This window comes from Lagopus leucura, unplaced genomic scaffold (assembly GCF_019238085.1).
Source record: "Lagopus leucura isolate 7727_CA_CO unplaced genomic scaffold, USGS_WTPT01 Super-Scaffold_100002, whole genome shotgun sequence".
Taxonomy (NCBI): domain Eukaryota; kingdom Metazoa; phylum Chordata; class Aves; order Galliformes; family Phasianidae; genus Lagopus; species Lagopus leucura.
Genome location: NW_024962263.1, coordinates 6,679,536 through 6,693,517, shown reverse-complemented (window position 1 = coordinate 6,693,517; position 13,982 = coordinate 6,679,536). Strand labels below are relative to the sequence as shown.

The 13,982-nt window shown below is 48.8% G+C and overlaps 1 protein-coding gene across 1 annotated transcript in view; it reads left to right on the top strand.

The window, feature by feature from the left end:
* The first annotated feature begins 1,747 nt into the window (after window positions 1-1,747).
* The window catches only part of ATXN1 (ataxin 1), a 197,078-nt gene continuing 184,843 nt past the window's right edge, over window positions 1,748-13,982 (top strand). The window contains 2 exon segments of the mRNA XM_042869006.1: window positions 1,748-3,401; window positions 4,636-4,756. The gene's annotated coding sequence lies outside the window, so the exon portion shown is untranslated.

Sequence of the window (13,982 nt, the reverse complement as noted above, 5' to 3'; positions counted from 1 at the left end):
CCCCCCCCCCCCCCGGCTTTCGCGTGAAGTAGGATCCTTGAGCTGTTGCAGAGGCAGCCAACTGCTCCATATTTGGCTTCTATTACACATTTACATACTGGAGAGCGGAGCGGCAGCGAGCGCTGTACCGCAGACATCATTTCTACTACAGCGGCGGAGCAGCCCGCAGCGTGTACCCGCGGGGGAAGGAGCCCACATACACACACACATATTTACACACACACATTTACACACACACACACAGACCCCCGCCTCGGGAGGACGGCGGTGCGCGAGTCTCGGTCCGACCCCCCCGCCAGCCCCACCTCCACTGACACTTTACAGTAAGTGCCTTTTTCTTCCTCCTCTGCCTTCTGCCCCCCCCCGCTCCTCCTCCTCCTCCTCCTCCCCCCCGGTTTCTCCCCTTGTTTGGGCTGCGGAGCCACCCGCGGTTCCCGGCTGGAAAAACACGGGGCCGGAGGCGGCTGTGTTCGTGTGTATGTGTGTATATATGTGTTTGTGTGCGTGTATGTGTGCGTGTGTGCGGGGGGGGCAGCGCTGCGGCCCAGCCTCAGGGCCCGGCCCGGGCGGGGGCCACGACATGGCCGAGGGCAGCGGCCTGGGCCCGGGGCTCGTACGGCCCTCCCGCTCCACCTCCTCCTCCTCCTCCTCCTCCCTTCTTCCTCACCCCGCCGGTGGCCGCGGTGGACATTTTGCGGGGCGTGTGTTTGTAGCCGTGTGTGTGTGTGTGGCGGTGCGGTGCGTGACGGGGTGCTGACACGGCCCCTGTGTGTGTGTGTGTGTGTGTGTGTGTGGGAGCGGGGGGGCCGCGGCCGGGCCGCACGGCGCATGTAGTAGGGGCTGGGCGGCCGCTGAGGGTGAATGAAGCGAGCGGGCGGTGGAGGAGGAGGCGGCGCTGGGACGGGGCTGTGCCCGGCGGCCACCCCGCGCCGCCGCTGCCGGGGCCCGGGCCGCCCGCGGACAACGCCCGGTACCGCCGCCGGGGGAGCGCGGGAGGGAGGGCCGCGGTGCACCGCCGCTCGGCCCCGGCGCCGACCGGAGCTCGGGGTCGGGTCGGTGTTGTTCGATATCCCCCCCTCAGCCCCGGTAGGGCCGCGATCCGCGAGCGCGATTCCTGGGGGTACCGAAGTCTGAATTAAAGGCGCTGGGAAACGTCAGCGCCCGCTGTGATAGCGATAATAACGTGACGGAGCGGCGGCAGAGGAGGAATTACCGCCGGGCGCTAACGGAGGAGCAAACGAGTCGGAAGCCGTTATATAATGCGCCGTTCGGCGCGGGGAGCCACGGCTGTTTGGGTGCCGTTGGCTGCACAGCAGGCGCTCCGCGGGCAGCCGTGCCGAGCCGGGCGGGGGGATACGCCAAGCCCCTCCGTGCGCGGGGCAAAACGCGTCCGTGCAGCGGCACGCTGAGGGCTTTTAATTTCGCTTTCGAGCCCTTCCGCCGCGGGATCGCCGCGCCGCGCCTCCGGCCCTTCCCCCGCGCGGTCCCGGGCTCTTCTCGCAGCCCCTCGTCGCCGGAACCCGCCCGGCCCGGCTCCGCCGAGCGATGTGAGCGCGCTGCCATGGCAACGGACGGCCCCGGCCGCTCAGGTGTGCGCGCGCCGTGCGCCCGGCCGCCCCCGTGCCGCGTGCGGACTGCGGGAGGAAGGGGCGGCGGTGCTCGGGGGGCTGCGGGCTCGCGAAAACTTCGCCGCTGCTCCCCTCTCCCCGCCCGGCCGCCGTAGGCCGCGGGGCCGTCCCGCGCCGAGCCGTGACATTACCGGTGGGAATGCCCGGTGCTGCGTGACTGAGCAAGGAGCTGTGTGTTGGGGGACGGCTGGCTTCCTGCTCCCTCGGTTAAAAAAAAAACCGAGGGGCGTACGATATAAAGATTTTCTTATCGGCAAACAACTCGTTGCTGGTATTCCGATTTATTTTATTTCGCATTGGTGCTCGTTGAAATACAGCAGAGTAATAGAGTGGGAAACTTTCCGCCTCAGACAGCGTAACGCCGTGACAGAGCAGGCAGTGCAGCTCCGCGCTGCGTGCCGCCCTCCGGGAGCGCTGAACTGAAGATCTCATGCCGGCCTTCCCCCCCCGCTGCCTGCACACAGGCGCCCAATCTGGTGCTCGATCCTAATGCCGTGGGCCTGGAGCGGCTCCAGGGGCTGCTTGTGAGCCGCGCACACGGTGTGTATCTGGGGTAGCTCCGCTTGTTGGACCGCGGCCAGGCACAGAGCAGAGTAGCAGAGCTCAGGCGCTGATCCGCTGCCTGAGCCATCGTTTTCCCAATATCTTTCTACGGCAAAAAGCACCGTGGGAGTTTTGCCCCCTGGAGGAGCCGCGTTAGCCACGTGCAAGAGCGGTGAATGACTCCCATTGCTAACCGCACGTGCATCCACGCTGCTACAGAGCGCAGCCCGGAGCGTTGCACATCTCGGTGGGGAGAAGTTGCCGGCGCCATGCAGCACCGGAGCTCTCAGGCAGCCCGTGGGCTGTGCTGACCGGCCCTCTGTGCCCGGGGCTCGATCCTAATGCCTGCCTTTGGTGGGAACGGCCTTCCTCTGCGTGCCGAGGGGGCTGGAAGGAGGGCAGCCCGTGGAGAGGAGTGGTAGCAGAAGGTGAGTGCTCACAGCACGGCTGCTGTCGAGCTGCCACTGCGTGCCTGGTGTTGCTGGTGACGTGCTCCATGGAGAGGCAGTTCACCGTGTGACAGAGCACAGCAAAACAGTTACTTCGAAAAGGCCGTTTGTGTGTAGTTAAGAGACTTCCTGCAAGTACAAGATGCAGCTCTTCTCCCTGGCCTGGTCTGATTTACTTAGAGAGGCTGAAGGAACTGGTCTTGTTTTAAGAGACATTTACAAGAGGCCTGGAATTTCACTTCACCAACATTTTTATGTAATAGATCCAGTGGCCTAGTTTCATCTTAATTAAGAAAATAGACGTTAAATGTGCTCACCTGAAAAGCAACTGCTGATTTAAACATTAGGATGTGAAAGTAATGGTCTCAATGCCATGCCTAGCAGAGCAAAACGAAGGCTTAGTTCTCCCCGTGCTGAAGTTCAGCAGCACGTCTGAGTAGAGGGCAGCGAGGACTGTCGTTGTCATTGCTGGTGCGGCGCTGGCTTTTGTTGTGGTGTGCTAATTGAGGGGAAACGCGATGAAGAACTGCAGCGGGGCTTAAAGCAAACGCGTGTCAGAATGGCGAGGGGCTGCGGCGCTGGCTGGGTGCAGGGCTGTGCGGCAGGGCTGCCTGGTGGGCACACTAGGCTGGGTGGGGACTGCACAGGTACGGTCTGGGCGCTCTGCACGGCTCGGGTGGCAGATGGAGCTGTAGGTCTCCTCGGAGGTACGGTACCGACTGCTGTAACAAATACCAACACAATTAGCTGAAGAGGCAGCAGTCTGACAGGCTTGGCACAGGTAAATGCTGCAGTTTGCTGAAACGACGTGCTGTATTCCAGTGAGTACTCTGTAGGAAGTTGTATGCTTAGCCTGAGCTTGCAAGCCAGAAATCCTGATCTCATTCGGTTTTACTCGGTCAGAGGCACAGCATTTTGGAATCTGATGTCATACGTGCATCTTGTTCGGTGGTTTGCATTTTTTATGAGCTGAAGTTTTTTTACACGGTTTTGGCTTAGCTGATTGGTGATGGATGCTTCTAAATGGAAGAAACTTTGCAGTCTCCTAACTTTTGTGGAAAGGCAGAAACTGGATCTATGGCTGTAATTCCTTTTTGATCCCCCTGCAAACACTGAGAGGGTAATGCTGGATGCTTTCTGTTTTTCCCCTAAAAGCTGGAGTCTGAGATGGCTCTGAAACACATGCAAATCTGTGTGCGTGTATTGGTCCCAGTCTGCAAAGTTGCCTTAGTACACGTCCCAGCGAGGGTTTTGCTGAATGAGGATTGATTAAAGAATCTATCTGGAGTTAAGTATGTGTGTAAATCCTTCCATAAATAGGGTAGGGACGAGTCAGCGTGCTCATAAACTGAAACAACAAAAGTGCTTCTCAGTGAGGGAGAAATGGTCCCACTAAATCCTTTTATTGTCCCAAGAGTGATAAAAATATTTGGTAGGATTCCAAGTGGGGGGGAAAAAAAATATTTTGTTGAATATGTGATGTCAACAGAATGTCAGTGCTGTTGCTCTCAGTATTTTTACTGAAGAAAATTCAGAAATAGAAGAAAAAGAACCATGCTGGTAGCATTGGCTGCTGTTTACATTGTTTGAGCATTTGCAGCACTGTGCAGTGGCTCTAATGTGCTGCGGTTAAGGACAAGGTAACGCCACATTCCCCTGGCTGACTGCATTCACCCAATGGCAGCAGTTGCAGCAGTATTCTGAGTGGTGCCCCTCCTCAGATACAGCACAAGCCAGTTCTGCTGGCACTGAAGTCAGCTCGACTCGCTTATGGTTCTTCACCTCGTCAAGATCACATGTAGGAAAAGAGCACTCTGTTGGAATATGTGGGCTACATTCTGTGCTGTATGTGTGCTGTCTGCGAGACTGAATCTATAGTTTATTTGTGCTTGAGTAATAGCAAAGCAACCGCTCAGGCTTCATTAGAGCGTCTTAGGGTGCTGCCATTTGAGTCTTACCTGTGTTTTTGCTTTGTTTTCTTTTGGCTCCCACCTCCTCAACTTTGGGACCTCCAGTCACGCCGCAGGCCGAGCCAGACGGGCGAGCAATACAAGCTGTGAATTTATTGTTGACCCCTGCAGGACAGTGACCACCTTCACCGTCATCTTTGCCGTACAGAGATGCTCTGTCAGTAAGGTGAGAAAGTGCTGCTTTTTCTTTTGTCTAACAAGCATGCGCTGTCTGCAGCAGGTTCTGGTCAGCACGGGCACCTGAATGCAGTCCGTGCCGTTATCTACCTGCAAAACGTCTGTACTTCCCGTGCCTGGCAGTAGAGGTCCTGGAGAAACTCATCATAGAAATTCCATTAGCTCTGGTGACTCAGTTGGGTGACTGACAGGACAGTGGGTTCCAGATGAGTGGTTTTATGTATACCTCAGGTCAGAGTGTATGCAGTTACTAAAGATTGTAGCACGAATGGAAAAGTTTTACAGTCTTTGATTTTTTGTTGGTTAATACCACCAGTATAATTATATAAATCCTCCCCGTGCTTTTGTGAACATTTTTAGCAGTTCTTGTTCCTAGCAGCTCATTTGACTTTTCAGTATCCTGATTTCCCCTCGAGCACTTAACTGCCTGGCATGAGGATGCTTCCCAGATAGCTGGTCACTAGTGATGTGCTCGAGTGTCTTTTACTCCAGTTTCAGGAATGTTTTCAGTTCTTCTGACTTTTTTCCCCGAAGTTCTGGAACCAGACAGGATGGAGTAGCATGCTCAGCTCCCTCTCCTCTTTCTTACTTCTCCTTCTTGTGTGGTTGGGGGAAATACCTTGAAAGAACCAAGTTTAAGGGCTCAACAATCGTACTGCCAATAAAAAGAACATAAATTTTTATTTTATTTCTTTAATCTGATTGTCATTAAGCCAGCTTGGTTTTCTGGACCTGTTTCATGATTTTTGAGTGCTTCAGATTGGCAATGCTACTAATACTTTTTTGGGGGGGAAAAAAGAAAAGACAAAAAGTCATAAAAAATGTGACGTCTCTAAATAAAAGAAAATTAAATGCAGCAATTACTTGCAGAAGTTAAGGTGCTTTTTTCACCTTTATGCAGCCAGGAAACTCCATTACTACAGCATTCTACATACGAGGGGTTGACCAAAAAGCCTCTGTTGCAGAATAACTTTCTAATATATGCAGCATGTCAGAGAGGTGTGTGGCACGTCATTTACATTTTATTATGGCTGTGGGGTAGGGTGCTGTGCTGTAAAGGGAAGTTGTCTGAGCAAGCACTTACATGTAAAGACATGCCTCTTAGGGTTTACGGATGAGCTGGAGTAGTGGGGGTGGACTGATGGGGCACTATGCCCCTTCAGAGCAATAGGAGATTTTTGGTTGAACAGCCAGCCCAAGTGCCTGTGCACTGACACATTTCATCTTTCACTTTCGGGACAGAACTGACTGGGTAGCTTCTGTGGGCTCAGGAGATCAAATAGAAGGGAGCTCTCTGTTATGACAGCGATGTTGCCACAAAACCTTTCATTTTTTTCAGAACTGGCACAGGTTTTATGAAGTTGTATTTATTTGCACAGCCAATTACCACAGGACAGCTTTCTATCTCTTAACTAGAAGAAACGATTTAAAGCGTATTGCTTGAATCCTGTGTGAGTTACCCGCAATGTATCTCTAAGTCACTTAGAATATTTTAGCATCTGGCACTTCCTGCGATGGCATGAGAAAAAGTATGTTACGTGTTGGGAACAGTTTGGATTAAAGAAGAAATAACCTAGTTAAGTCTGCTGCAGTTGTCTCGGTTACAGCGTGAGAGGAGGGCAGGACTGTGCTGCTTTTTTTCAGTATCAGTGCAGTTTGAAATGCAGCGTTGTCTTCTGGCCTTCAGATCAGATCTTTTTCAGCTCCTTTTCTTGGACGTGCTGTCTCAGTCGCTGAGCGTGGGTTCCTCTATTGGCCTTGTTAGTTAGTGCTTATTTTCTCTAGGGATCGATCAAAATCAGTCCTACTGCATGAGTAAAGAGAAAGTTACTGAGATAGCGACTGCCTGCTTACAAGCGTTATCTCTTACAAGTGCTTGATTTAACAGAAGGGAACTCAAAAGTAGTAACACGTGAAACAAACATGACCCAGAGCAGCACAGTGATCAGCCACAAATAGGTTTCATGAATTGAGATCGAGCACTGCATGCTCAGACCCAGCATCTTTTCCAGCGCTCACATTTTTTTGGCGGGGGGGGGTGAAGCATCAGCAGCCCTGCTCTGTTCTGTGCAGACCCAGGTTATTGCCACGAGTTCTGTCCGAGGGATGGAACATCAGGCACGCTTATTTCACCTGGCACCTCCAGTATCAGAGCTCAGAGACTCTGCTTCAGCCCTGGTGCCCCCCCACGTGCGTTTGTACTCACAGAAGGAGGCGTGTGGCTGCAAGGAGTGAAGCCGCTGCGGTGTGTAAGCTTGAGGCGTGCCTGCTGCTCGGCTTCAAGCAGCTTTCCTGCAGTCTGCAGAGCTCACTGCCTGAATGAGGACACTGGGATTAGTGAAAATAAAATCACATGTGTTGAGATATGGCTTTTTTTTTTTCCATGATTCCTGACTTCAGTTAATTTTAGCCTGAGCTAAAAAATGTTGAGTTATTGTTATTTGTTCAGAACTCGCTCTGCCTCCTTCCACGCAGGCAAATGACTCAATGCTTTCTTTTAAGCAGTTGTGTCGAGAGGGTTTTGCATGAGGCACTGGATGTTTGAATAACTGGAGTGTTCTTTTCAATCTTTTTCACTGTTGAGTCACTTGATATCTATTAATCATGTCGTAGTATCGGGTTGAATTTGCAGCCACAGCCTGTTTGTAAATTTTTATTACTGAATTTTCCATAAGTATATCTGCACACTACCTGTTAGGTACAGAAGGCCTAAGCTGTGCTTTGCACAGGCTTTTGGCTGCCACTCTCTGTAAATGAACAGCAGTCTGTCCTCTTAAAATATTATTTACTGAATGTAGAAAGAGGTAATCGGTCTCAATATTAGTGTGTCCAAAGGCAATTTTTTGATTGCCATATCGGTGTTCCTTTATCACGGCTGATTTTATTTCCTCCCTCTTACACTGTTTATCAAGGCCTGCAATGGCTGTAGGGCTAAAAGAAGGCAGCGGTGGAGACTGTGAGCACATTAACAGCACAAATGAAATGATGATGTGAACTAGGTATAATTGGAGAGTAATTAGAAATCATTTTAATTTTTTTTAATTGTTTGTTTTGTGGCTGAGTGAATAACTCTGTGATAAATTGAATAAAAAGACGTGAATGCAGTGTCAGATGTTGGAGATGAGGCCTGGTCACCTCCCCAGCCCTACCCCATCACCCCCGTGGTGCCCTGCCCTGGCTTTGCTCTGCTGTTTCCTCAGCAGATGCTGCTGTAGCCCGATGTCAGATTGACTGGAGGTTTTGTAACACTGTCTGAAGTATAAACGGAGTTGGCTGCAGTGACTTGTCTAGATGGAAGTGCTAGGCTCTCATTGGTAATGTGATATAAGCCAGTGCCTGAGGTTTGATTCACCTTCCGTGATATGCTGTGGAGATCTGTCCTGTGCTAGCATTACTTTACAGTGTGATATTTTGGCTGACGGGGCGAATATTAGAAACAGAGCATGTGCTGAGGGTCAAAATGCTGTGATTGCCATCCCTGATCTGTAGTTCTGTACAGGCCTCAGCATCATACATGCCCTCCTCCACTTACCCTTGGTGTGTTCAGTAATTACTTCTTTAGTTGTTGGTGAGTTAGCAGTGAGCAGTTCTGTTTGGGACTAGCCAAAAGCCTGATGTAGGGGTTTATTGGCTTACTCTTCAGTCTATAAAAAGCAGAGAAGTTTAAGTGTTTCTTGTTTGTACTGGAATGTGGTTGTGAGCGTTACCACATTTTTGTTTGTCAGGTACCCATGCATGAAGGCCCTTCAGGTTTTGCAAATTGAACGTTGCTGTGAGATGATCTTCTTGAAGAAAGTCAGGCTTTAACGGAGAAGGCTAAGTACAGAAAGCAGGCTTAATCCTTGTGAATTTGTGTGCCAGGGAACGTTTTCTCGTCGGTGCCGTCCTTGTCAGTGTCACGTGGAGCAGCTGAGCAGAGAGTGCCTTTTCCGCTTACTATGATAGTAAATGCACTTACCCTCCTCCCCAGCCCTTGAGCACATCCCCTCCCTGGTAGCAGCCTGTCTGCATGGCCGTCTGTCCCCAGGCAGTCTGACAGCAGGCGATCCGCAGTGTTGGAAAACTCATTGTATGCAAAGGGAGAAAATCTCACTGGCTTATTACAGCACAAAAAGTTGCAAATTAATTCTTCATGTACCGCTAGTGGTTAAAAACCCATCGCGCTAATCATATGAAATGCATTTTTATTTACAGATTAGTAGGCTCTACTCTGACATATGACTAACAGGGAAGCCCCTCCCTTTAACAGTTGTATGTCATCTGCTTCAGAGAACTAATTACTTGGCAATTCCCATTTGATAATTCCCTCTTTATTTTCTGATGAGTTACTTAACAGTGATGAGCTTGTTGAGCAGAATACCGTGCTTAATCTCTGCTTGAGAAACTGCAGTGTGGGCCTGGGGATATCATTGTTTTCTGACTGCTGCTTAGCCTTGCCTAGGAATGCTGAAACCACACTAAGGCATGTTAACGGTTCGCAGTTACCGGTAAGCTTAATGGGAGCCGTGCACAGAGCTTCCCAGAACGTAGAAGAAGGGTTTAGATTGCTGTTGTGGTGTTGTGGTTGCGTTTTAAAATTGTATCGTCTGCAGACAGGATGTTAAATGCATCATTTCTCTAAAAATCAAAACGAAGCCAAACGCGATTTAGGAAGTACACGTTTGTGTCAGAGGTATCTCCTGTGCATCATTAATCCTCTCCACTGCAATGATATATTTTATTGGGAATTTTTTTTTTTAATCACCATTTTCCCGCAATATTATTTGACAGTTCAGTTGATAATGGTAATCATCTTAATATTTGATACTTAAATAGGATATCACCGTGTTTTCCCCGCTGTTACCTGTTTTTCTTTATCTCCCCCCCCCCCCCCCCAGTCCCTTTTCACACTCTCTGACTCCAGTGACCACAGCAACCCGTGTTTCTGGCTGGGGAATGCATTACAAGCCTCACGCTAATTACCGCCTTGCAGTGCTTCCAGAGGGTACCTGAGTTCAGCAGCGCTTAGCTACAGCACCAGGCAGGGGGATTTGTGGGGTGAAGGGACATCAGTCTGCTCACGGCTGTGCTGGGGAGGTCAAGGTGAGCCTTCCCCTCAGATCGGGGCTCAGATGGGTCCCTTTCAGACCCAGCGCCTCTGAAATTCAGCTGTGTCAAACCGCGCCATTGAATGTGATTTATATTTTGTCACCAATTTTAGTAGAGGGAGGTTTGTGGACCTATTGCAGTCACTTTGACTATCTGTCAGCGTTTTCATGTAGGTAGTAACACCAGAAGAATTAGATTTTAACCAGTCGGGTGGTATAAGCTGACAACTGAGTTCTTTTTCTCTTGCACTTGAACAAGAAGTGTAGTATTTGGTGTATGAGATCACGGAACATTGCATCATACGGCGTGCTGATTTATTAGATGTTCACACTGATGTCTCTTGGCCAGTTACCGGTAGCTTTCTCAGGGGTTTATGTTATCATTGACAAAAATACATAGTTGCATGTGTTTTTTGTAAAATTAATCAGAGGAACAGCAATCTTATGAAATGTACAATTTAGAGCAGATTAATCTACTTTAATTGTGTTCATGAAGTGCATCAGCTGTAAGATTTTTAGAAAGGAATGTTAATCAAGTTGATCAAAGGTAGCTTGAAGTACAGAATTCAAATGCTAACTCAATCACATTCTTTCTGTTTGTATATTTGCTGCCACTTGGGTGATTTTTTTCTCATTTTTAAGACAAACATAAGTTCCATTTTACCTCTCTCTGATCACTTTCCTCTTCAGGCTTAGCAGCACTGCCTTAAAGATGCCTCTGCTTGGGCAGCATTGCGTATCACTTTAGGCTGTGCTGAAGTACCGTAGGTTTGATCAGTGGTATTTTCTTCCCTCAGCAAGGGATGCAAATTTCCTTTCGATTAAAATTGAACTTCTGAGTGAAATATTTTGCTGCAGATGTACCAGTAGTGATTGTCCTTACACAAGTAAAACACTATAGTATGGATATCATGAACATCATCTCTTAGTTATTACAAGACTTTAATTTCATACCCATGTCTTAAAATTTGAGCATCCAGTTCTAATGAACAAACTCCCCGACCATGTCATTAATAGGTGTGGAGATTAATCAGAACTTCAGTTGTTTGGCAGTGTCAAAAACCAAAAAAGTGAAATGGTGCCACCCCATCCTGCTTTACTACAGATGAGGGACTAATCCATCTATGGATTCTCATCTATGGACTCTGTGTTTCTCTCCTTTGTGTTCTCCTTGCCTGCATCCTCACCAGCTGCTCCAGCCAGGTTACCAGCACTCCTTTGTGGGCGATACTTCTCCAGGGCTGGTGTAAAGGCCAAAGACAAACAAGTGGGCAAACACTTTTCTTTTGCATCTTCTGGTTTGCAGAACTGAGGAGATGCTTTAACTTTCACCTTAGATCTCCTCTGCGTCCTCTTAGAATCAGGAATGAGTTTCAAGTTTCCTACTGTCAGTCTTAGTAAACTGTGTTATGGATTAACTTAAAATATAGGTGACGCTATGACATTGGAAGGACTGAAGAACGAATCAAAATCTGTATTTTGTTCTATGTTTGTACAGGCTGAGGGAATAACTCGTCCCAGTGCGTGGTCTTCCACTATGAGGCTGCCACAAACTGACAGGGGTACAGCCTAGGATTTGTTGGTCATCACGACCTTATTTTGATTGCAGATCTGTGGCAAATTCAGGAGAAACTGTGTGCACTGACTGAGTGAAATAAAGTTGTGATAATAAACTTCCTGAATGACATTTGTTATATGACATTACTATCCAGATGTTGACATCTGTTAAGAAAACAGCCAGAATGGGACCTAAGTAAGATGGATAGGAGGTATGTAGCAAGCATCTGAAAGGCGTAAAATAGCAGCAAAGAAAGACAACAAGGACCTGAACTTGCTGAAACGTCATGCTGGTTGAAAGGAATGGAAGAAATGCAAACTAAGACATGCTTCTGCTACGTTAGCAGCAGCACTGTGCAGTCTGTTTGTTTGAGCTGTCAGCGGGCTGGCTGCAGTGCTTGGTGCTGTTTGTGCAGCTCATGCCCTAGCTGGTGTGCCTGTGAGACCAGCAGTGCTGGGCAGCCTGAGCTGCAGCACAGCTTGTCATGCTTCTTGCCTGTGTTACAGCAAGGTGCTCCACTACAGCCAGCAGTGGGTAAGGGGTCTGGTGCCCACCTCTGTCCTTACTGCTGAGGTTTGAGTGGAATGCTTGTGTATGGTGGGCTGTAACAGAATGTGGCATCTGGCTGTGTGTCTGTGGGAGGGCTGAGGCCCTCTGATGTTGGAGCTGTTGGTTTGCTTGCTGGTAGGATGCTGCTTGGTAGTTGAGTGTTAGCTTGATTCTTCCTTCAAGTGAAGAGAGAATGAAGACCGTTCCTCAGTCAGCTGTCCTCACTTTCTGGCCTTCATGTGGATGTGCTGGTGAATTAGACTCATCTTCATACAGCCAACCAGTATTTTGCCCAATCATCCTTCTGTCCCGCTGTAACCTTTCCCTGATTTACTCTCCTGTTGCTGGCCTGTCAGTTTCTCTTCTCACCTCCTTCTCTGCAGAGTTTCTTCCACGCTCAGCACTCCTGGCAGCTCCTGACCCACTTGCAGGGCACCCACTCCACATTTGCTCCCTGCGCAGTGCTTTGCTGCATGCTGCCCTTCTTTGGGCTCGCCCTATGCGAGTGTTCCTGTGTGCCCAGAGTCCATTTTCACTTAGAAGTTTTCAGTACCTCGGGTCATTATCTGCGAAAGGGCCAGTTTGAACTGTTTGTTTGATCTCCCTCCCTTCCTCCTTAGTCACAGCTGGGTTCTGAGCTCTGCAGCCCCGATGATGTGTCAGGACAAGCCTTTCCCTCCGTACAGCCCTCCCTTCTCCTCACGGGGAAAAAAAAGCCTTTATTTCTTCTCTGGAGCGGCGCATTGGATTGTCAGCCTTGCCTGCCCCTGCCAGTCCTCCCTGGCTGGCAGCTGCAGCATCTCTTCAGCTGGCACCTTGCTTTCCAGGCTGGTCAGCTGGTTGCTCACAAACCAGGCGCGTTTATCTGTTTGTATAATGTTACACGCTGGCAGTTTAAAAGTAATTCAGCTGTTTTCTCTGTAGCTGGGCATGAGCCGGGAGGCACCCTCTTTGGGTTATTTGTTCCTAAGATAATGGGGTCACTGTTACTTTCTTGTTGTACCATGTGGTCTGCTAGTCAGAGGGCTCTTACTGTGCTAATAGCACAGCTTCAGTCATTAACATTAGCGAGCTTTAAAAATGTGGTGTTTTGTACATATTATACTAGTGGGACAAAAGTAACGGCCTGAGCTGTTTTTCTTAAATTTCCAGTCATTTTCATACTGGCAGAATGCTACAGTAATAGATTGCAAAACTTTCGAGATAAAAGGTAAACTGAGCCAAAAAAAGAATGTTTGAGAAGCACTTAATTCAGTAAAAGAAAGGGGGAAAAAAATTGAACATGCTGTGCATTCTGAGTGAGGCTCTTCACTGAGGGAAGAATTCCTTGACTGCTGTGGAGAAGCACAGGAATGAAGTACCCACTGAATTGAGTGAAGTTCACAGGAGGTATGAAGGGAAAAATGCAAGGCTTGCTCCCCCCCCACCATTTTTTGTGTGTGTGTTTTTTGGTTTTTTTTTTTAATCTAAATGTTTTTGCCAGCCTCTGACTACACTGAGTATTTTGGTTGATGAAGTTTGGAGGTGTTTTCACAAACAACTATGCTCTGACTGAAAGGAAAGCTGTCAAAAATAATGCCCACATCTGAAAATCGATGCTTGTAGGTAGCACCAAAAGAGTTACAGACAAAAGGAAGTTGTGGGAAAAGAAGCATTATCCAAATGAAATTACTCAGCATTTTTCAGACAGCACTGCACATAGTTAGATTCGCTTTTCCCATCTGTAGGTAGTCTTCCAAGGTGAGAGAAGTATCTGGCAGGAAACAGCCACAGCAAATTGTTGCGGGGAGCTCACAGTTAGGAGTTTCTACATTCCCATGAAAAACAAGACCAGACTCCATATTGATGGAGTCCTTTTAAAGGCAGCGCCCTTTTAATCAGCAAACAGGTCCTCTGCGCATCAAATAATTAAAAATAGAGCAAAGTTTTGGAACAAGGCGTCTGGCAGAAGCGTCTGTACTTCCATCTGTGCATGATTAGCAGAATGTTTCATGATATTTAAATAGCACAAGCTTTGCTCT